This window comes from Vipera ursinii, assembly GCF_947247035.1.
Source record: "Vipera ursinii genome assembly, chromosome: 5".
NCBI classification, from domain to species: domain Eukaryota; kingdom Metazoa; phylum Chordata; class Lepidosauria; order Squamata; family Viperidae; genus Vipera; species Vipera ursinii.
In genome coordinates, this window is record NC_139518.1 from 11,135,260 (window position 1) to 11,156,340 (window position 21,081).

Consider the following 21,081-nt stretch of genomic DNA (forward strand, 5'->3'; position numbering starts at 1 on the left):
GAAAAGAAACAAAGTTGATTAGGGGATTAGAGGCTAAAACATATGAAGAACGGTTGCAGGAATTGGGCATGTCTAGATTAATGAAAAGAAGGATTAGCAGTGTTCCAACTGAGGGGCTGCCACAAAGAAGAGGGGGTCAACCTATTCCCTAAAGCACCTTAAGGCAGGACAAGAAGCAATGGATGGAACCTAATCAAGGAGAGAAGCAACCTAGAGCTAAGGAGAAATTTCCCGATGCTGAAAACAATTAAACAGTGGAACGACTTGCCTCCAGAAGTTGTGGGTGCTCCATCACTAGAGGTTGTTAAGAAGAGATTGGACAGCCATTTGTTTGAAATGATACTGGGTTTCCTGCTTGAACAGGGGGTTGGACTAGATAGAAGACCTCCAAGGTCCCTTCCAACTCTGTTATTTTATTCTATTAAATATAAATAATACTCTTTCCTCTTGCTGTTTTCCCCATAACATGTTGTGTCTCTTACATTCTTGCATCTTCCCCCACCGTCATCTCCGTTCCAGTCTATTGGATGGAGATCTGGGCTGCATTCATGCAACATGGATCCTGAATTAACTCAGTCTGTGACTTCAGAAAAGACCCTCACTCATAAACTCACCAGACCAGTTCAGTTCACACCAGAGGCTACACCTAAACCACAGGTGTCAAACTGCCAGCCTGCAGGCCGGATTCATCAAAGCAAAACCGTGCCCACCCCATTGCTGGCAATGGCAAAAAAAAGTCACGATATGTCACAACACATCACGCGACGTTGTGAGTTTGACACCCCTGACCTAAACCAAATCTAGATAACTCTATTCAATGGCATGTGTTGCAAACGCAGCCGGAAAATCTGGCAAAACCCTCATAAATCTGGTAGTCAAATTGACCATGGAGCATTGCAAAAGGCTGTCCATGTGGGCCAGTTGCCAAGTCCCCAAACTGTGATCATGAGACCACAGGGGACATGACGCTGGAACTTCAAAGCCAAGTCATAAGTCCCTTTCCAAGGGTCTGTTGTAACTTCAAATGGTCTCGTAAATGACTGTAAGTTGAACAACTGTTGTGAAGAATACATGTAGCTCAGGATTGAATAATGCAACTCTTGGTGTTCTTTGCATTGGATTTGTCTTCCTGCAGACACTTCATCTACCCGGCTAAGTAGCATCATCAGTGCCAGGACAAATGAAGTTTGCTTGCTGTTTACATGTGGTGGTTTATCCTGCCAGTCTTAGCTGCTTCTTCTTTGAGAGTTCTTTGATTATAGTATTGTTTTTGTCCCTGGTTGTTTATTAAGCACTGTTTCCAGCTAATCTGGGTGTTTCCAATGGCTGGTAACAACCAAGCTCAGAACATCATGAACCCACCAGCTGTTTCTTGATAAGCTACTTCAGATACCCAGCCTAACCACACTTACTGTCAGGGAAGATTTATGGCTCCAGAAGGCAAATAAATTTGAAAAATAAATAAATCATGATTCTTTTTTTTTTTTTGAGGGCATTGTGATGAAAGAAACCTCGGAAACCTAATGCTCTTTTGCAAGGGACCTTTATCCATATTTACACAACTATGTTTTGCTTCCCCAAAGATACTTTTGCCTCTGTAGGCAAAGGCCCTACGTCTTCCTGTCCGCTAAGCTTTCTGAACCTCTCTGGCTGACCAGTTTTCTAAACCACCGTTTCGTCTCTTTACCCATTTATTTAGTTCACACAAAAAACGGGCGCTCGGTACAGCTAGCCAGTTGGTGATGGAAGGTGTAGGGAAAAGCTAGCTTAGAACACAACCACCTTCAGTTTCCTGCTACAAAGCAAGGAGGGTATAGAAGCAGGCATTTAATTATAACTGGACTTGCTTAGTAGGTGCTTCCCTGCAGGAAATGCACAGAGTAATTAATAAAATCTTTGCAGTATTACTCTTTGCAGGATATGCACCGAGTAATTAATAAAACCTTTGCACTATTATTCTGCGCACACCCCCAGATCCTTTACCCCTTTGCAAAAAGAGGATTTTTTTTCCTTCTTCTTCTTCTTCTCTCCTTTCTTTTAGAGACCCAGAGAAAAGCTTTCAGATTTCTGGAGCAATTCACCCACCCTAATTACACAAAGCTGGGAGACTTTGGACTACGCCCTGCCAGACTCAGCTGGAGAAGAAATCCTCGCTCTTTACGAGTTACCCCAGCAGTGAGAAACGCGCGTCCTCTTCTCTCTCTCTCTCCCCCCCCCCGTCTCTCTTTAATGTCTTTGACGTCAGAGCCGCGAAACCATAGCAACTGTCCATCACGTTGGACGAGCACACGAGGGAAGTGGGAGCAAAGAAGGGGATCTAGTTCAAGCGAGGCTCCGGAGCGCTCGAAAGGCACAATGGACGCATTTGTGTTGTGACATTCCGAGCCAGAAGCCTTGCCAAAACGCGCGGCAGAAGGAAGAAGGCACGGACGGCGCCGGGGAGAAATCGCAAGTAGCGTGTTGGGTGCGCGGAGCTCCTCGGTCGTGAGAAAAGAGGCGCGCGGCACTTCTGAAAGGCAACCCCCTTCTTCCCCAGCCGCTGCCGATTCCGGGTCGGCGTCGCTCCAGTTGGAAAGCCAGGGGCGTCTTTTTCCTTGCCCCGGGGGAAGAAAAAAAAATAATCCACCCACGTTGCAGCCAGATCCAGAGGAAAGAAAAAGAGAGAGAAAAAAAAACCCAGCGGGAGGAGGAGAGAAAAAAAAAAAAGGTGGGGATCCAGGGCCAATTGGCCACCGTTTCCTCCTCTGAAACAAAAGAGACGATCGCAGCACGTAGCCCCAAGTCTGCCTACGGCCATTTTTTTTTATTTTTAATTACTTTTATTTTTATTTATTTTTTTATTAAAAAAAATTAGGATTTTTTTTCTGATGGGGAAACCCTCCCCCCCCCCCCAAGATCCCCGATCTGTTCGCCTTCTGACCGCGCGGTTGTTTCGGGGTGGGGCGGAGGCGTGCAGCCAGCCAAGCGGCTTGCCAGGCGCTTTTTTTGGGGAGGGGGGAGCAGGGGAGGGGGGGGGGCGCCCCGACACCACCCCTCCCTCCCCTCCGCGTCCCTCCCGCCTCGCCCGGACTTTCTGCGCAGCCGGCGGCGTTTCGCGGAAATCCCAGGGGCGGATCGGCGAGGCCGGGTGGGCGTGGCGACGGCGCTCTGCCGCAAGGGAGGGGTGGACCCGGTCCTGCCTCCAGCCGGGGCACCTGTTTCCAATTGCGGCTGGGGAGTCCCGGCACGAGCCTATTTTGCGGCTCCCGGCTTTTAAATTGTACCAGGAGGAGAAAGGCAGAGCCGCCCCCCCTACCTCCTTCGCTTGACAAGTTCCTGCTTACAAGTGGCTGCGATCTCCCGGGTCAGAAACCGGCTAGGTTTCAGACGTTGAGGTTCTGCCTCTCTCTCCTCTCCTCTCCTCCCTTCTCTCTTCTCTTCTCTCCTCTCCTCTCCTCTCCTCTCCTCTCCTCCCTTCTCTCTCCTCTCCTCTCCTCTCCTCTCCTCTCCTCTCCTCTCCTCTCCTCTCCTCTCCTCTCCTCTCCTCTCCTCTCCTCTCCTCTCCTCTCCTCTCCTCTCCTCTCTTCTCTTCTCTTCTCTTCTCTTCTCTCCTCTCCTCTCCTCTCCTCTCCTCTCCTCTCCTCTCCTCTCCTCTCCTCTCCTCTCCTCTCCTCTCCTCCCTTCTCTTCTCTCCTCTCCTCTCCTCCCTTCTCTCTTCTCTTCTCTTCTCTCCTCTCCTCTCCTCCCTTCTCTCTTCTCTTCTCTTCTCTCCTCTCCTCTCCTCTCCTCCCTTCTCTTCTCTCCTCTCCTCTCCTCTCCTCTCCTCCCTTCTCTTCTCTCCTCTCCTCTCCTCTCCTCTCCTCCCTTCTCTCTTCTCTTCTCTCCTCTCCTCTCCTCTCCTCTCCTCCCTTCTCTCTTCTCTTCTCTCCTCTCCTCTCCTCTCCTCTTCTCCTCTCCCCCCCAATTTATTTATTTCTTTCTTTATTTATTTAAATTATCCGAATCTGGCCTAATTTCTCCGCTCTGCAACTTGTCCGGCGTGTCTTCAACGTGCTCGTTTCCATCAGTGCACAGCATTGCTTCCCGTCCGTTTTTGGGGAGAGAGTGGGGGGGGAGCATTCCGGGATCGAGGTGGTAATCTGGGGAAAAAAAAGCTCACTCGGGCTGGACCGGAGAAAGAGGAGAAATCAAAGCCAACAGGTGCCTGCCTGCGAGTTGGGGCACAAAATCAGGGTGGGACGTCCGCATTCACCGTGTTCTGGAATTCTCTCCCTTCCCAAATGTCGAATCTTTTCTCTCTTGTCTCGAAACGGAGAATTGAAAGCGAATGGTTTCTTTCCATCTGTTGGTTGCGTTTGCAGGTGGCTCTCAGGCTAGCTAGCTGTAGAATTGGATCGGTGGGCTGCCGCACATTTTGTGGCGATCGGAGCTATTAAAATGAAATGACAATACAGTAATTTGCCAGCCCTGTTGGTGGTAGCACTTTGACATTAGTTCTCCCAACCTTTTGCGCTTGCATTCTGTCATTTTCCCTACTAGAGTGATTTAAAAGATGTTCACTGGTTTGCCACCTGGAAGGAGAATCTTGTTAGCGTTCTAGGAACGTTAGACCCAAAACTCTTGTACTCTAGTATGCATTTTTATTTGTTGATCTCCCCTGTTTTAGGACTTAGTTCAGGTGTGAAAATTATGGCAAATACAATTTGCATCAGCTATGTATTGGCTTCTAAGGCAAATTATTCTAGTGAATGGATGGATTTGTTGCCCACAGATGGATAAGCAAATAGTCCCAACCCAACAGTCCTGTCTTCCAAAATGCAGAGATGTTTGCAGACAATATGGTGCCATTCTCACCACTTCTGGCAGAAATGATGCAGCAAAAGGCGCTGTGCAGTATAGTCTTATCAAGTTACTCCTAGCGTGAGAGCAGCCTTTTCTGCCATCTTGGTTCCAGAGAATATGGAATGCAAGCTAGATGGAGTTTATTAAGTCTTACTTGAAGCTTTGCCAATAAAAAGGTTAGTCTTCCTCGTCGCATACAGTGTAATGATAGAAGAAAAGCAAGGAGAAAACTCTTACTATTATGTATTAAAAATGCTAACGGATCTCAAGGCCTTCCCAGGTAATTCTTGTTTTATGCAAGAAGCAGGTAGTGCTTGTGGACCCTCAAAGCATAGTTCGGGGAGTTTCAGGAAATAGCATTTATTTATCTTGCTTAATTTATTTCAAAACAGTACCTGAGTCAGAGCCCTTATATGAGCCAATTCACCTTATCTATAAAGTTGTCAGTCCTTCTTTGTTCAATATGGATCCTGATTGTTTTATCAGTTTTCCCATTTTTTTCTTCTTCTTAGAAAACAGTCATATAAAAGATCTATGATGCATTTTGGATGTTGCAACTGATTTTGATGTACCAAGACCAAACCTCTTATAAGATTGAACAGAATACGTTTAGCTCTATGCTGGTTTTTTGAAGCCTTCGACTGTAGCATGTAGACAAATTTAAAACATTTTCTGCCATATTTCATGGAGCAATACAGTGGACATAAAAAGACTACACAAGCATTAAAACGTCAGGTTTTTGAGATGTGGGGGAAAAAATCAGACCAAGATAAATAACTTCAGGATATTTTTTTCCACCGTTAAGTTGAACAGTTCAATGGAAAAAACCTGAAATCTTTCATGGGGAAAATAAGAGTAAAAATGTACAATAATGTAGTTGCATAAATGTTCAAACCCTCTTATAAGTAAGGCTGTGTTCAGAATTAACCAATCACATTCAAATTGATGTTAAATAGTGCACACCTGCCATCAGTTAAAATGACTGATCACGCCCATATAATGTTCAGCTGTGGAAGTAGGAATTTTCTGATATTCATTCAGTTGCCTCTTACAGCAGAAGCCGTGGTCTGCAAAAAGCTTACAACTATCAAAGGGATCTCATTATTTGAAGGTATCAGAAGAAGGATACAAAAAAAATACAAGACATTAGATATAGAATAGAATAGAATTTAGAATAGAGCAGGAAGGGATCTTGGAGGTCTTCTAGTCCAGCCGCTCCCCCCCACCCGCTTAAGCAGGAGAACCTACACCAGACATGTCAAACACAAGGCCCGGGGCCCAGATCTGGCCCGCGAAGTGGTTTCATGCGGCCCGTGAAGCCATCCTGGAAACAGTGAGGGAACGGCCCCCACTGCCTTGGCCCTGGCCCAGAGACCCTCCTTCTGCCAGAGACCCTCAGATCTGTCCCACTCCTGCCCAGGCCCCCATAGGCACCCTTGATGCGACGCCCACCCAGTAGGCCATATGCACTCCATCCACGCCCACCCAGTAGGCCACGTCCACCCTGGCCACACCCACCCGGCCCCCTGAGGGCAACTGCCATGCTGATGCGGCCCTCAATGAAATTGAGTTTGACACCCCTGACCTACACCATCTCAGACAGGTGATTGTCCAGTCTCTTAATATGGTGAAGACAGTCATCAACAAGTGGAGGAAATATGGCACAACAGTTTTTGGAACTGGATATCCTTCCAAACTTAATGAAGAAACAAGAACACTGGTCCAAGAAACTGCCAAGAGGCCTATAGCAACATTAAAGGAGCCGCAGAAGGTTCTGGCAAGTACTGGTTGTGTACTACATACAACAACTATCTCCTGTATTCTTCACAGTGCTTTTTTTGTAAAAGAAAAAGGTGCCGGAACTCACACGTCATACAACCCGCCTTGCCTATCCTACAAGGTTCCATCCAAAAAAGGTGCCGGAACTCCGTTCTGAGCATTCTATGACAAAAAAAGCCCTGATTCTTCATATGTCTGGGCTGCGGGGTAGGGTAGCAAGACAGAAGCCTTTTCTTACGAAGAAAAACATCCAGGCCCGCCTACGTTTTGCAAAAACCTACATCAGGTCTGACAAAAGCATGTGGGGAAATGTGCTAGATGAGACCAAAGTTGAACTTTTTGGCCATAATTCAAAAAAGTATGGTGCAAAAACAACACTGCACATCACCAAACATACGCCATAAACACAGTGAAGCATGGTGGTGTCAGCATTATGCTTTGGGGCTGCTTTTCAGCTGAATTGGTGTTTTAGTCAAGGTGGAGAGAATTATGAACAGTTCCAAGTATCAGTCAACTTTGGCACAAAACCTTCAGGCCTCTGCTAAAATGCTGCAGATGAAGAAGAATTTTACCTTTCAACGTGACAGTGACCCAAAGCATACCTACAAAGCATCAAAAGAACAGCTTCACCAGAAGAAGATCAAAAGTTATGGAATGGTCCAGCCAGAGCCCAGACTTGAATACAATTGAAAATCTGTGGGGTGACCTGAAGAGGGCTGTGCCCAGAAGATGTCCTTGCAATCTGACAGACTTGGAGCACTTTTGCAAGGAAGAAGTGAGCAAAGATTCCCACGGCAAGATGTGCATTGCTGATAGGCTCCTATCCCAAAAGACTGTAGGCCAGGCATGTCAAACTCGCGAAGTCTCAGGACTTTTTCCCCATTGCGCGGTTTCAGCATGACGCATCCGGCCTGTAGGCCGGCAGTTTGACATGCCTGCTGTAGGCTGTCATAAAATCAAAAGATGCTTCAACAAAGTATTAGTTTAAGGGTGTGTACACATAGAATTATTTCCCCCTTAAAAGCTTTCAGGTTTTTGTTTCAACTGAATTGTACAACTTATATTTTAGCCTTGGTGGAGCAGTGGGCTAATGCCTCCTTAAGTAACACCAGCTGCCTGCAATTAGTGCAGGTTCGCATCCCACCAGGCTCAAGGTTGACTCAGCCTTCCATCCTTCCGAGGTAGGTAAAATGAGGACCCAGATTGTTGGGGGCAATAAGCTGACTTTGTAATAATGCCGCTTGGGGTGTGTGTGTGTGTGAAAGCCCTAATAAGCAGGCATATACATAGAATGAAGGCTACTGCTAAGCTTGTAAGCCGCCCTGAGTCTTCGGAGAAGGGCGGGATATAAATGGAATTAAAATAAATAAATAAATAAAAATATTAAAGGTGGAAATTCTGAAGTGATTTATCTTGGTCTGACTTTTTTGCATCTCAAAAAGCTAGCATTTTAACGGGTGTATGGATTTCTTATATCCACTTATTTTTTTTACTATTGTTTTGTAAACTCGGGTTTTAATTTACCTCTTGTGAGTAATCTCCACCATGAGAATAGTAGAGATGATTTTTGTTTCAAAGAAGTTACGGCACTGTACCTACCTCCTCCTCTTTATCATGAAAACAGTTTTTCTGAGATGGGTAAGGCTTAGTTTATGTGCCTGACACTTAAGTAATACTTTTATGAGTTTGGTGGAGAAGTGCACCTACACAAATGCTTCAATTTTAGGCCACAGCAATAAATGGGCCTTGCATCCAAGTAAACGTGCAAAATTGTACAGCAGCTGATTAAAAACACTTATTCCCTTTGTAGTTGATTATGCCTGCCTTTTGATGGACCAATGAGTGCTCTGCCTAAATCAAACATTTGTACACTCTTAATCTCTATTAACACGTTCCACCATGCATAGGGCAACGAGTGGCAGGCAAAGTTTGGCTGGTTCTCTCAGTTCTGTTGACATTGGGCATGGTGCCACACACTATGCAACACATTAAATACAAGTCTCCATGTGTGCAACTCTAGGCTTGATTAATTTCATTCCACATGATGAAGTCGGATTTTATCAGGTTACCAACTGCCCCAAAAGTATATGCATAATGCTGTACAGTATGGGTGTAGCGTTATCCTTTGCAGATAACCCATTTGTCATGATTTTGTTAAATATTTACTGCAGATGTATTCTGCAGTAATGTATTCTGCAGTAAAAACATACACAATCTAATATGACCTTACGAACCTTTGCAGAAGTCCAATTTTAATTCAGTAAGGCTCCCAGATAATGTAACCATGTAACTTACCCTACTAACAAGTAAAATTCCTATTTAACTTTAGTGGGTTAGATCAGAGGTCTCTAAACGTGGCAACTTTTAAGACTTGTGGACTTCAACTCCCAGAATTTCTCAGTCAGCCATACTGTCTATGGAATTCTGGGAATTGAAGTCCAAAGTCTTAAGAGTCTCCAAGTTTGGAGATACACCTGGTTAGATTCCTAAGAAGGACATCATACTTTTACAATTTTCAGTAGAGACAGGACTAAGAAACAAGCTATATACATCTATTAAATACAAAATACACAATTTTATTAATTCTCATATCAGCTTGAATCTGCTTCTCTGTAGTTTTGTTCTATTAGCTTTGCCAAAATGGATACAAAGAACAAGTCCAGATCTTCCTTAACAAAAGTCTTTTAGATGTCTAAAAACTTAAGACCACTACATCTCTCTTCAGTTGTCTTCTGAAATTTTTAAAATAACTATTTCTCATTGGACTCTTCCAGATAGCCCTCCTCCGAACTTTTTCCAGTTTATTGATGTCTGTTTTAGGCTGCAACGGCCCGAATTTGGCTCAGTATTCCAAAGTGGGTCCTAACCAAGGCAGATTAGAACGAAATGTTTATTTCCCACGATCTGGATTCTGTGCTTGTTATTAATATATATCAAAATCGCATTTGCCTTTTTAGCAGTTGCATCACAATTCAGGCTTCTTTTCAAACCAAATCTCAGATGCAGGACTTTGAACCTTCTATCTTCCTACGCATTAGCCACTACTCCCACTTATGTCCTCTCTGCCAATTTTGTGATCTTCCCCTGACCCCCTTTATCCAGATCAGTGATAAAACTGCACCGGCCAAGAACAGTGCTTTGCACATAATAGAGCTCATTTTCATCCAGCAATGAATCTATTTAATAGCTATGTCATCTAGCCTAGCCAATATTCTACCACTTTATTAATGGTAGGAGAGGCTTTGCCAAATGCTTTGCTGAGGTTAAAATCTACTGCATCTATAGAATTCCACCAATCTATTAAGCTACAGGTAGTTCTTGAGTTACAAGAATTCATTTAGTGACTGTTTGAAATTGCAATGGCTCTGAAAAAAGTGACTTATGACCATTTTTTCACATGTACAATTTGAGCGTGCCCAGGATCACATGATCAAAATTCAGATGCTTGGGAACTAGCTCATATTTATGACGGTCGCAGTGTCCCGAAGTCATGTGATCCCCTTTTGCGACCTTCTGATAAGCAAAGTCAATGGGGAAGTTCGATTCACTTAACAACTGTGTTACTAACTTAACAACTTCAGGGATTTGCTTAACCACTGTGGCAAGAAAGGTTGTAAAATGGTCAAAATTCACTTAACAACTCTCTCGCTTAGCAATAGAAATTTTGGGCTCAATTGTGGTCATAAGTTGAGGACTATTTATATTAACTGTCAAAATAGTAAATGATTTGTTTGCAATAAGCCCATATTCTTGATAATTGTTGGAAGCCTAAGCCAGTGCTCACTAAGATGTTTAATAATCAGGGAACCAGAATAGGTACTAGAATAAATGTCTTTCCTTATTCTCCTTCACTTTTATGAAGGGACATTTCCATATGTTTCTCTTTGCAATATGTCTAAACAATTTCATTTTGTTCAAACTTTTTCACCATTTTCTTTTTGAAGACCTTTTTGGCTCTATCCAACGATGACTTTGTTTTTTCTTTTCCTTCTAACGTCTTCCTTTATATAATTGTTTTGCAATTCAATCCTCGGCAAACGACTTCAATATATTTTTTATTAGTAATCAGCCTCCATTCATCTGTGATCCCATCTCCTCTTCTTTTACACACCTTTATATAGCCACTATATTTTTGCGTATGAGAAATTGAATTATTTTTAAAAGATAGGCTGCTTTGCTATGATTTTTCTAGCAAATGAGTAAAAAAAAGCATTTCTTTTTCTCATATAGGAAATAGCAAAGCTTACATAATTACAATTTAATATATAAATTTGTTTTGTTAATCATGGTAAGACTTTTTATACTGATCTAAATGTTTCGACTAACCATTTAATGCCCCAGTTCTGTGCATCTACAGAAAGCAAACGTAGCAGTTGGGCTGAGAAAGTAAGTTTTATTAGCACGGTAAATCCATATTAAACCATGGGTTGTTTATCTATGGCTTATGGAATAAATGACAATCAGCCGTGTTTGCACAAATGCTGAAGCAAAATCACATTTTGGCTTAAGTCAGTGCGTGGCGCGAGATGAAAGGTTGTTGCATTCCTTACCATCGTAGCACAATAGATCTCTAGTTTGTGCTTAAATCTTATTTTGCGACCCACTGTTAACGGTCTCCGGGGGAGCAGCGGCACGTACAGAGTTATTATATTGGCGTATAACAAATAAAATAAATGCACGATTAGCATTACTAATGAAAGACGCCATCCGCATTAGTACCCCGACCCGGTGTTTTAAAGTGATTCAGAAACCTTTCGGAGGGCAGGAAGGGAGCCCGGCTACCTGACCCACCCCAGGGGTCTTCAAACTTGGCCCTTTCATGACTTGTGGACTTCAACTCCCAGAATTCCTCAGCCAGTGTGCCTGGCTGAGGAATCCTGGGAGTTGAAGTCCACAAGTCATGAAAGGGCCAAGTTTGAAGACCCCTGCACCAGGCAGTGTGAATCGCCCAGCCCAGCCTCTTTTTTTTTTCCACGCTTTGGCGAGGCCGGGCGGGGTCGCAGAAGAGACAGGCTTCCCTTTCGGCTCTTTGTCCCGCTCAGCGGCGCGTTCCATTAGGAGCCACACCGCGGGGGTGTGTGTGTGGAGGGAAGGGGGAGGCGCGCCTAAAGATCGCAAACAGCGAGGCTGGGCGGTACCACCCCGCGTAGTAGTGACGAGCAACGGGAAGGGAGGCGGACCCGGCGCCTTAAAAGTTGTAGCCGCGGGCGGTGTTTCGATTGGCTCTTTCGGCGGCGGGGGGCGGGCACGACGCGGTGACCGACAGGCGCCCGGCCGCACCCCTTTCCTTCCCTTCCCTTCCCTTTCCTCTGGCTTCGGGTTTGGCGGTGGGAGGCCTGGACTGGCCTGCTCGGATCTCGGCGCCTTCCGTCTTCCTTTCGGTGAGGTGGGCGAGGTAGGTCGGGGAGGAACTGCGGCCCTGCTCGGCCCTGGGAGTCGTGGGTACGCTTCTCTGAGGGCAAGGGCCCCCTTCCTGCCCCTTTTTTTTTCAGCCGGGGTGGGTGGGGGCTTGGGGGAAAAAGCGGACCGGCGGCGCCCCTCTCTGTGGGGTGGGAGCGGGGGGTGGGGGTTAAGAGGCACCCACGAGCCTCTCGGCAACTCCCTTGGCTCTTAGGTTGGACTACAAGTCCTATCCTTCCCGGCCAGCGCGCGCCCACCCCTTCCTTACGTTGGGTGGGGATAATGGGCGGTTTTAGTTCCTCAGAGGTCGGGCGGGGGGGAGGAGGGAAAGGCGGGCTTCTAAGGGGACAAAACCCGCGTTTGAGGGGTCCCGGGGGAGGGGTGTGCACGTGAGAATGAGAAGCGACCTCCCCTCCCCTCCCCCAAACGCGGGTCAACTCTGGGTTCAAAGGCCGAGTTATCCCCGGATGGAGAAAAAGTTCAAGCCTTTCACCCCCACCCCCCCTCAAGCCTACCTCTCGGGGTTGTTGTGTGTCTGGGAAGCGGCCGAGGGACATTTGGCAAGACTTGTTGCTGTGGGAAGGGTGGTGGTGGTGGTGGTTAGTAATAAACGGCTGCCTCGCCTTTGCCGAGCACACGGGAGGGAGCCGACTGTCGGTCCCAAGAAGAGGCTGGCGCAGGGTTGTGGTGTGCGGGTTTGTGAAAAGCCTTAAGTGGAGAGAGACAGTGTGAGCTGTGTGTCTTTAGGACTTTGGGATAACCTCGTGGAGAGAAGGAGGGAATTGGGAATTAAACTACCATCAGTGCAACACTGGTTCCCTTCTGTGTTTGCCCTGGTTTGTTCCTTTTGTCTGTCATCCTGTTCCCAAGGCGTTAAAGCATTATCCATCCCTTTTTCCCCAGGAAAAAACGTAGCCTGGTCTCTTATCGAGTAAACGGTTAAAAAGGGAGAATTGCAAAACTTGTGTTTGCTGTAATTGTTTGAAGTGTGACTGAAAAGAGTATTGGAGCCTACCAGTATTGAATCAGCTTGACATGGCTTGGGTGTGAGCAATCTGGCTTGCTGTGCCATCTTGAGCCTTTTTAATAGCTGAATGCTGGATCACAACGAGGTGTGTAAGACAATGGTCTGTGTTAAGAGTAGAGGTTGACTAGGCAGAGTGGACCCCCGTCTGCAGAAATACTGGCTTTGAAATGCTAGATGGTTGCCACGCGCTTAACAATCAACTACTGTATGTGCAGTGTGTTTTCTGACTTTACCCCGTTTGTAGAAATGACTGCAATACAACAATGGTGGTGGTATGTGTGAAATTATCTTTACTGAAAAATCAAAGCATTTCTTTGAGGCTTGCGGCCAACCTTGAGGTATATGGGTTGGCTTGCATCTGTGAAGTTTAACCCAAGATTGTTGTATTTCATTAAAAGTACCGATAACCCGTTGAATTATGTAACACAGATTTCTCATACTCTTGGATGGAAAATATTTGGAATGTTAAGTTTTAAAAAATCTTGGAAATCTGTCATATTAAAAAAACCCCTCATATCTCAGTTACATTTGAATTACATATGAACCATCAAGTTGTGGGTAATATTTTTAGGATGCTTAATTTTTCTAGTTTTTATATTTTTGAAAACAATTTTATGGCAAACAGTAACTGATACAATAAAAAAAGAGAATATGTGTGTTGTGTATAATAGACATAAAATGTTTATTAAGATTACACGGCCCTTTTTCTTTTTTAAAGTTTTGGTTTGTGTTTTGCTTTGCAGGATTTAAAGCTAGACTGTAACTACTATTTTCCAATAAAAATGCATAAAAAATGAGCAACTATCTCATAACCCTAGTAATTTGATGGGTTTTTTTATAGCTTCAACACATTTTAATTTCAGTAATAGTGTTATTACAGCTTGTTGCAAACTGTTTGCTTTTAAGAATGGGAAAGATCTGGTTAAATATGGAAAGATGTATTTGCACCATGAAATTTTGGGTCATATTGATGCTTAAAATATTGCACTCATCATTCATGTGGAGAATGACATTCTTGTCTGTTATGTGTGTTGCATCCACGCTGAGTCACAGCAGGCCATTCTGCACATAAGGGTTTTCTGAAGTTAGAATATCCTCCTAAATTGATATAAATATTTAGTGACGCTATTCAGATTGGCTTCCTTGCTCCCAAGATCTTCCCACCTAGAGGTATCTCAGTATTTCATTTATTAAAAACTTTATACTACGCTTACATGTCTAATGAGTGAATGCTTTGGTACCTAATAGAATTGGTAGTAATATAAATTAAAGCAGTACTTTGATCCAAAAGAAGGGAATAATAACCAAGTAACAGAAATAGTACTATAGTAAATAAGAAATTGGTATGTCATAGATATTTAGGTGGTCACAGTGGCCTTTTTCTTTTAAAAAAGCCCCAATACCTAAAATCCAGCAGAAGAGAATGAGCATTTCCATCTTGATTATGCTGTATTCTTCCTCTAGAACAGGGGTCAGCAACCTGAAACAGTGAAAGAGCCACTCGGAACCGGTTCCCTCACAAAAGGAAAAACTGGGAGCCGCAAAAAAATGTGTGCGCATGCGCATACATGCGGGCATGCACCAGAACAGGGTTTGACTGAAGAGTGGAGCCAAGGCGAGATATGTACCTACCCTGCATATTTGAATTGATTGGTTGAACTTTTTTAGTCCCACTTTTTTTTGGGCGGACTGCACATGGCAGAGGACTGGGAGCTGCAGGAGACGGATGAAAGAGCCGCATGCGGCTCCGGAGCCACGGGTTGCAGACCTGAGCTCTAGAAAGATAGCATACTTGACTATTTCAGAGAACTTTTAGAAGCGACTATTTTTTCCCAGCTAATGTTTAGGAGTAGCTTCCTTTGAAAGAACAAAGAAAAGAATACTTTGCAATCAAAGATGTTTTGATGAGTTCTGGGAAGATACTATATTAGAGATAGAGAATGGCATCGTGAAATCGGGAGCGTAAAACACAGCAATCCTGTTATATTCATGGTAGTTCCAAATCTAGGATTGGGTGGAGTTGTGGTTATATACCGGTAGGTAGTCCTCGATTTACAACCACAGTTAAGCCCAAAATTTCTGTTGCTTAGTGAGACAGTTGTTGACTTTTGCCTCATTTTCTTCTTGCCATTACTGCAGTTAAGTTGGTAATACAGTTAAGTGAATCTGGCTTCCCAATTGACTTTGCTTGTCACAAAGTCACAAAAGAAGGTCACATAATCCTGGTACACTTGAACCGTGAAAAATACCTGCCAGTTACTAATTATCTGAATTTTGATCGTATGACTGCGGGGATGCTGCAGTGATCATAAATATGAAAAATGATCACAAGTCACTTTTTTCAGAGTTGTAACTTTGAACCATCAATAAATGAATAGTTGTAAGCTGAGGACTATCTGTAATTATCAATTCAGGGAATACAGAAACTGTGAATGACAAATAGTTTGAAATTCAAATACAGGGAGTGCAGAATTATTAGGCAAGTTGTATTTTTGAGGATTAATTTTATTATTGAACAACAACCATGTTCTCAATGAACCCAAAAAACTCATTAATATCAAAGCTGAATATTTTTGGAAGTAGTTTTTAGTTTGTTTTTAGTTATAGCTATTTTAGGGGGATATCTGTGTGTGCAGGTGACTATTACTGTGCATAATTATTAGGCAACTTAACAAAAAACAAATATATACCCATTTCAATTATTTATTTTTACCAGTGAAACCAATATAACATCTCAACATTCACAAATATACATTTCTGACATTCAAAAACATAACAAAAACAAATCAGTGACCAATATAGCCACCTTTCTTTGCAAGGACACTCAAAAGCCTGCCATCCATGGATTCTGTCAGTGTTTTGATCTGTTCACCATCAACATTGCGTGCAGCAGCAACCACAGCCTCCCAGACACTGTTCAGAGAGGTGTACTGTTTTCCCTCCTTGTAAATCTCACATTTGATGATGGACCACAGGTTCTCAATGGGGTTCAGATCAGGTGAACAAGGAGGCCATGTCATTAGATTTCCTTCTTTTATACCCTTTCTTGCCAGCCACGCTGTGGAGTACTTGGACGCGTGTGATGGAGCATTGTCCTGCATGAAAATCATGTTTTTCTTGAAGGATGCAGACTTCTTCCTGTACCACTGCTTGAAGAAGGTGTCTTCCAGAAACTGGCAGTAGGACTGGGAGTTGAGCTTGACTCCATCCTCAACCCGAAAAGGCCCCACAAGTTCATCTTTGATGATACCAGCCCAAACCAGTACTCCACCTCCACCTTGCTGGCGTCTGAGTCGGACTGGAGCTCTCTGCCCTTTACCAATCCAGCCACGGGCCCATCCATCTGGCCCATCAAGACTCACTCTCATTTCATCAGTCCATAAAACCTTAGAAAAATCAGTCTTGAGATATTTCTTGGCCCAGTCTTGACGTTTCAGCTTGTGTGTCTTGTTCAGTGGTGGTCGTCTTTCAGCCTTTCTTACCTTGGCCATGTCTCTGAGTATTGCACACCTTGTGCTTTTGGGCACTCCAGTGATGTTGCAGCTCTGAAATATGGCCAAACTGGTGGCAAGTGGCATCTTGGCAGCTGCACGCTTGACTTTTCTCAGTTCATGGGCAGTTATTTTGCGCCTTGGTTTCTCCACACGCTTCTTGCGACCCTGTTGACTATTTTGAATGAAACGCTTGATTGTTCGATGATCACGCTTCAGAAGCTTTGCAATTTTAAGAGTGCTGCATCCCTCTGCAAGATATCTCACTATTTTTGACTTTTCTGAGCCTGTCAAGTCCTTCTTTTGACCCATTTTGCCAAAGGAAAGGAAGTTGCCTAATAATTATGCACACCTGATACAGGGTGTTGATGTCATTAGACCACACCCCTTCTCATTACAGAGATGCACATCACCTAATATGCTTAATTGGTAGTAGGCTTTCGAGCCTATACAGCTTGGAGTAAGACAACATGCATAAAGAGGATGATGTGGTCAAAATACTCATTTGCCTAATAATTCTGCACTCCCTGTAGGGAAATGAGCCACATTAAAGTAGGGGGTATTTTTGGTAAAGGGTGAAAGTAAATAATACGACTTTTCAAAAGGCAATTTTTAGTTCTCAAGAGGTTTCTTGGATCAGAAGGAAAACATTTTCAAGGAAGAAAAACCAAAAAGCACCTTTGGGACAACCATGACCTGGATGATTGAGAATCTCCATAGACAATATGATTTCAAGCTAATACTTGCATATGTAACTGATAGGATGACGGTATTACATTGTGTCAGACTAATTTTTACATTCAGGGGTTTAGAGTACATGGTGCATGATGCCCTGTGCTTACAAATATTGGGGATGGGTGGGTGGAGGGTCCTATAGTTCATGAGGCTGGAACAACAGCCACCTCCCCCTTTAGAATTGGTGTGCTTTAAAGCTTTTCTAAAAGGTATTGTTTGAACTAATATTTGATTTCAGTTTGGGACAGTAGCCTTTTTTAATAGGCTTTTTTAGACAGTTAACTGCACTACAGCTTTTACAATTAATGATCTGTTTTGTGGGGGAGGGTTGCATAAAGTCCAGACATTTTCATTTAGAGAAGCATTTCAGTTTCAGGAGATTTGTTGTTCCTCTTCTCCCTTTTGCCCATTTCTCCGCCACTATATTTAATACAGTTTGAGGGTTAGAACAAGGCTATTGTAACTGTCACAGGCACTGTTGAATAGATCAGTGGCCCCCCACCTTTTGGGGACTGGTTCCATGGAGAGAGGTTTTTCCACGGACCGGAGGTGGGTGGTTTCATGTGTTGCCTGGAATCAGGGTTTTTTTTTGCATAGAACGCTCAGAACGGAGTTCCGGCACCTTTTTGGGATGGAACCTTGTAGGACACGGTGGCTCAGTGGGTTAGGATGCTGAGCTTGTCGATCAGAAGATCGGCAGTTTGGCGGGTCGAATCCCGAGTGCCGCGTAACAGAGTGAGCACCTGTTAGTCGTCCCAGCTTCTGCCAACCTAGCAGTTTGAAAGCATGTAAAAATGCAAGTAGAAAAATAGGGACCACTACGGTGGGAAGGTAACAGCGTTCCGTGCACCTTTGGTGTCCAGTCATGCCGGCCACATGACCATGGAGACGTCCTCGGACAAGTGCCGCCTCTTCGGCTTTGAAATGGAGATGAGCACCAGCCCCTAGAGTCGGAAACGACTAGCATGCATGTGCGGGGGAACCTTTACTTTTACTTTACCTTGTAGGGTAGGCAAGGCGGGTTGTATGACATGTGTGAGTTCCGGCACCTTTTTCTTTTACAAAAAAGCACTGCCTGGAATAGATCATTCCTGCAATTAAAATACAGCATTTTTCATATATGTAGCCAAAAAAAATCAGTTTGTTTTTAAAAATATGTATTGAAGTTGCTAAAACATACAAAAAGACACACACACACCCTTTTTTTAATCCCATTTATATCCTGCCCTTCTCCGAAGACTCAGGGGGGCTTACAATTTAAAGCACAAATCAATGTGCTTAGCAATAGCCTTCATTCTATGTATATGCCTGCTTATTAGGGCTTTCGGCCCCCACCAAGCGGCATTATTACAAAGTCAGCTTATTGCCCCCAACAATCTGGGTCCTCATTTTACCTACCTGGGAAGGATGGAAGGCTGAGTCAACCTTGAGCCTGGTGGGACTCGAACCTGCACTAATTGCAGGCAGCTGGTGTTACTTAAGGAGGCATTAGCCCACTGCTCCACCAAGGCTCTTTGAAGAGGCCTTTCCTTCGTTCCAGTAATTTTAGGCAACCATAATCCATTCTGCAACCTTTATATTTGAAGGGAAGATTGTCGAGAAAGTGATGGGAGTAATAAATGCAGAGCATCGTTGAAAAATAGTTTGGATCCCCAGATAGTCTGAATTCAGATCTGACATGGGACCAAAATAGCATTGGTCAGTCTGGTTTGATGGTCTTTTGTTGAGATCCGGATGGGGGCATTGTTCCCCTTCTGGTTTGTTTAGATCTCTTGTTAACTTTCGGTCATACCAACCATGGTATCCTACTGAATTGGCTGCAGGTGTAGGGAGTAGAGTGGCATAATTGTATAGTACTTTCCCTCCTTCCTAAGTGGGCAGTCCCAGGCAGTGGAGGCAGAAAGGTCAACCTAGCAATTGCTCTGTATTGAGTACCGCAGGTTTTAGTCTCTGACACTCCTGAAATTTAACATTTATAGTAAGTGGAAGGGAAGTCACTCAGCTTGGACTGCGGTGTCAGCAGTATGCTCATCTCTATCTGGTCTCTGCTGGAGATATTGTGGTGGTCTTGTCTCCGCATCTGGAGCCTTGGAGGATTGGATGGCAAGAAAGGTGCTCTTATGGACAAACTCATTTAGCTCCTTATTGGCTTTGTGGGCTTCAGACAGGGTACCGTTCCCACTTGGAGGAACAGGTTTCCCTAGACTTGCAATTATTGCTGGATAGGTAGGTAACCACTGGGCTGGTGTTGTGCAAGGGCTGATGTACCAATGACAACAGTTACCTATGCTAGGGGTAGGCAACCTCGGCTCTTTTATGACTCATGGACTTCAACTCCCAGAATTCCTGAGTCAGCTGACTCAGGAATTTTGGGAGTTGAAGTCCATGAGTCATAAAAGAGCCGAGTTTGCCTACCCCTGGCCTATGCCCTTATCACTTTAGGATATACAATTGAAATACCCTTTACACAGGGTTGCTTTTGAAGACTGCTCAGAAGCCAGCAATTTATTTATTAAACTAATTTATATAGCATTCCAACGAACACATAGGTGACTCTATGTGTTAATCTTACACCATTTAAAAAAAACCCCACCTTGTAATAAAACCCATAAAAAAATCCATCCTCCTCTCCCCCCTCCCCCTCGCAGCAACAACACAAATGAGTCACTTGATTGGCTCTGTCTTCATTAGCACAAAATATAACAGCCCATTTATTGAGAATGAAACCTGCCATAATCTTGGTATACACTTGTAATTACAATTGAAAATGCTGGCTGTTATTGGCATAGCCCTTAATAGTTTGGCACCTAGGTACCCACAGAAGTTCCTGTTCAAGTAAAACTGATTCATCTAATGTGTTTGTGTCCTGAATTGGAATATTGAGTCCCCCTATCTTAAAGTCCAGCAGAGGAGGGAGAAAATTTTATTATTTATTATTTATCTGATTCCTATTTGTATGCTGTGAGGAAATATGGAATGGGTGGTGCTTGCAAAAAAGCCTTTGAATATCACTTAGCAAAAAAGTCTGCTGGGAGAAGAATGAAAAAATTCTTCCCAGTCTATGTCAGAGACTGGTAGACAGTTAATAAGAAATGTCTACTTCAGGTACTTTCTCTCAATGGGGACAATATAACTATTAGAGCTGAGGATGTACTTTTACCATAGAAGGAAATGACATATCTGGGTTTTGTTGTTGTTGAATAAATGATTGCAAAATTAAATTTTCATAGAGTTTTTTATTCAGTTGCTTCACCTTTATATGCTATCTGAATGAAGATAAAATATTGATATACCCACATGTGTTGAAAAAAAATTTTTTTTACATGTGAAAGCATTACTTGCTCTTCCACATAAATGTATGTGGAAGAGTTCCTATTTGACACTGCCTTTTTCAGACACTTGTAGGGGAATGAACGAACAATTTTGAAGTAATAGCTTAAATGTTGGAAATACATAAAAACACTGTTTGAAAGCATGTTCAAATTTGTTTGATTTCGGAAAATGTTTGTGTTACATGGAGGGTCATTCTCACTCAGTTGACTTCTTAGCTTCCTGGTGTTATTGTACAAAGCATCTTACCGGGCCCGCTGTGTCCAGGCGAACACCCATCGTGCCGTTTTGCTACAGACAGGATATTACAAAACAAATTATCTGTTCATAAAAGTCTCTTAGATATTATACATGAAAATTCTTTAATGTCTGTTGCAATCATAGTTCATCTGAAAGATTTATGTACAGCTGTTCTACTGTGATTACCTGCCAATCTTGTTAGGATACAGTAGGGCTTTATTTATCAGTGAATATGGAGTCGAAATGATTTGAAGAAAA

At 43.6% G+C, this 21,081-nt stretch overlaps 1 protein-coding gene across 5 annotated transcripts in view; it reads left to right on the top strand.

The window, feature by feature from the left end:
* Positions 1-2,280: 2,280 nt before the first annotated feature.
* GNB4 (G protein subunit beta 4) overlaps positions 2,281-21,081 on the top strand; it is a 40,306-nt gene continuing 21,505 nt past the window's right edge. Inside the window, exon 1 of one of the 5 annotated variants that reach the window (XM_083364029.1) lies at positions 2,281-2,706. The gene's annotated coding sequence lies outside the window, so the exon portion shown is untranslated. Of the gene's footprint in view, positions 2,707-11,859; positions 12,043-21,081 lie in introns of those variants that run through there. The other 4 variants (XM_083364026.1, XM_083364028.1, XM_083364027.1 and 1 more) reach the window with 4 other exon arrangements.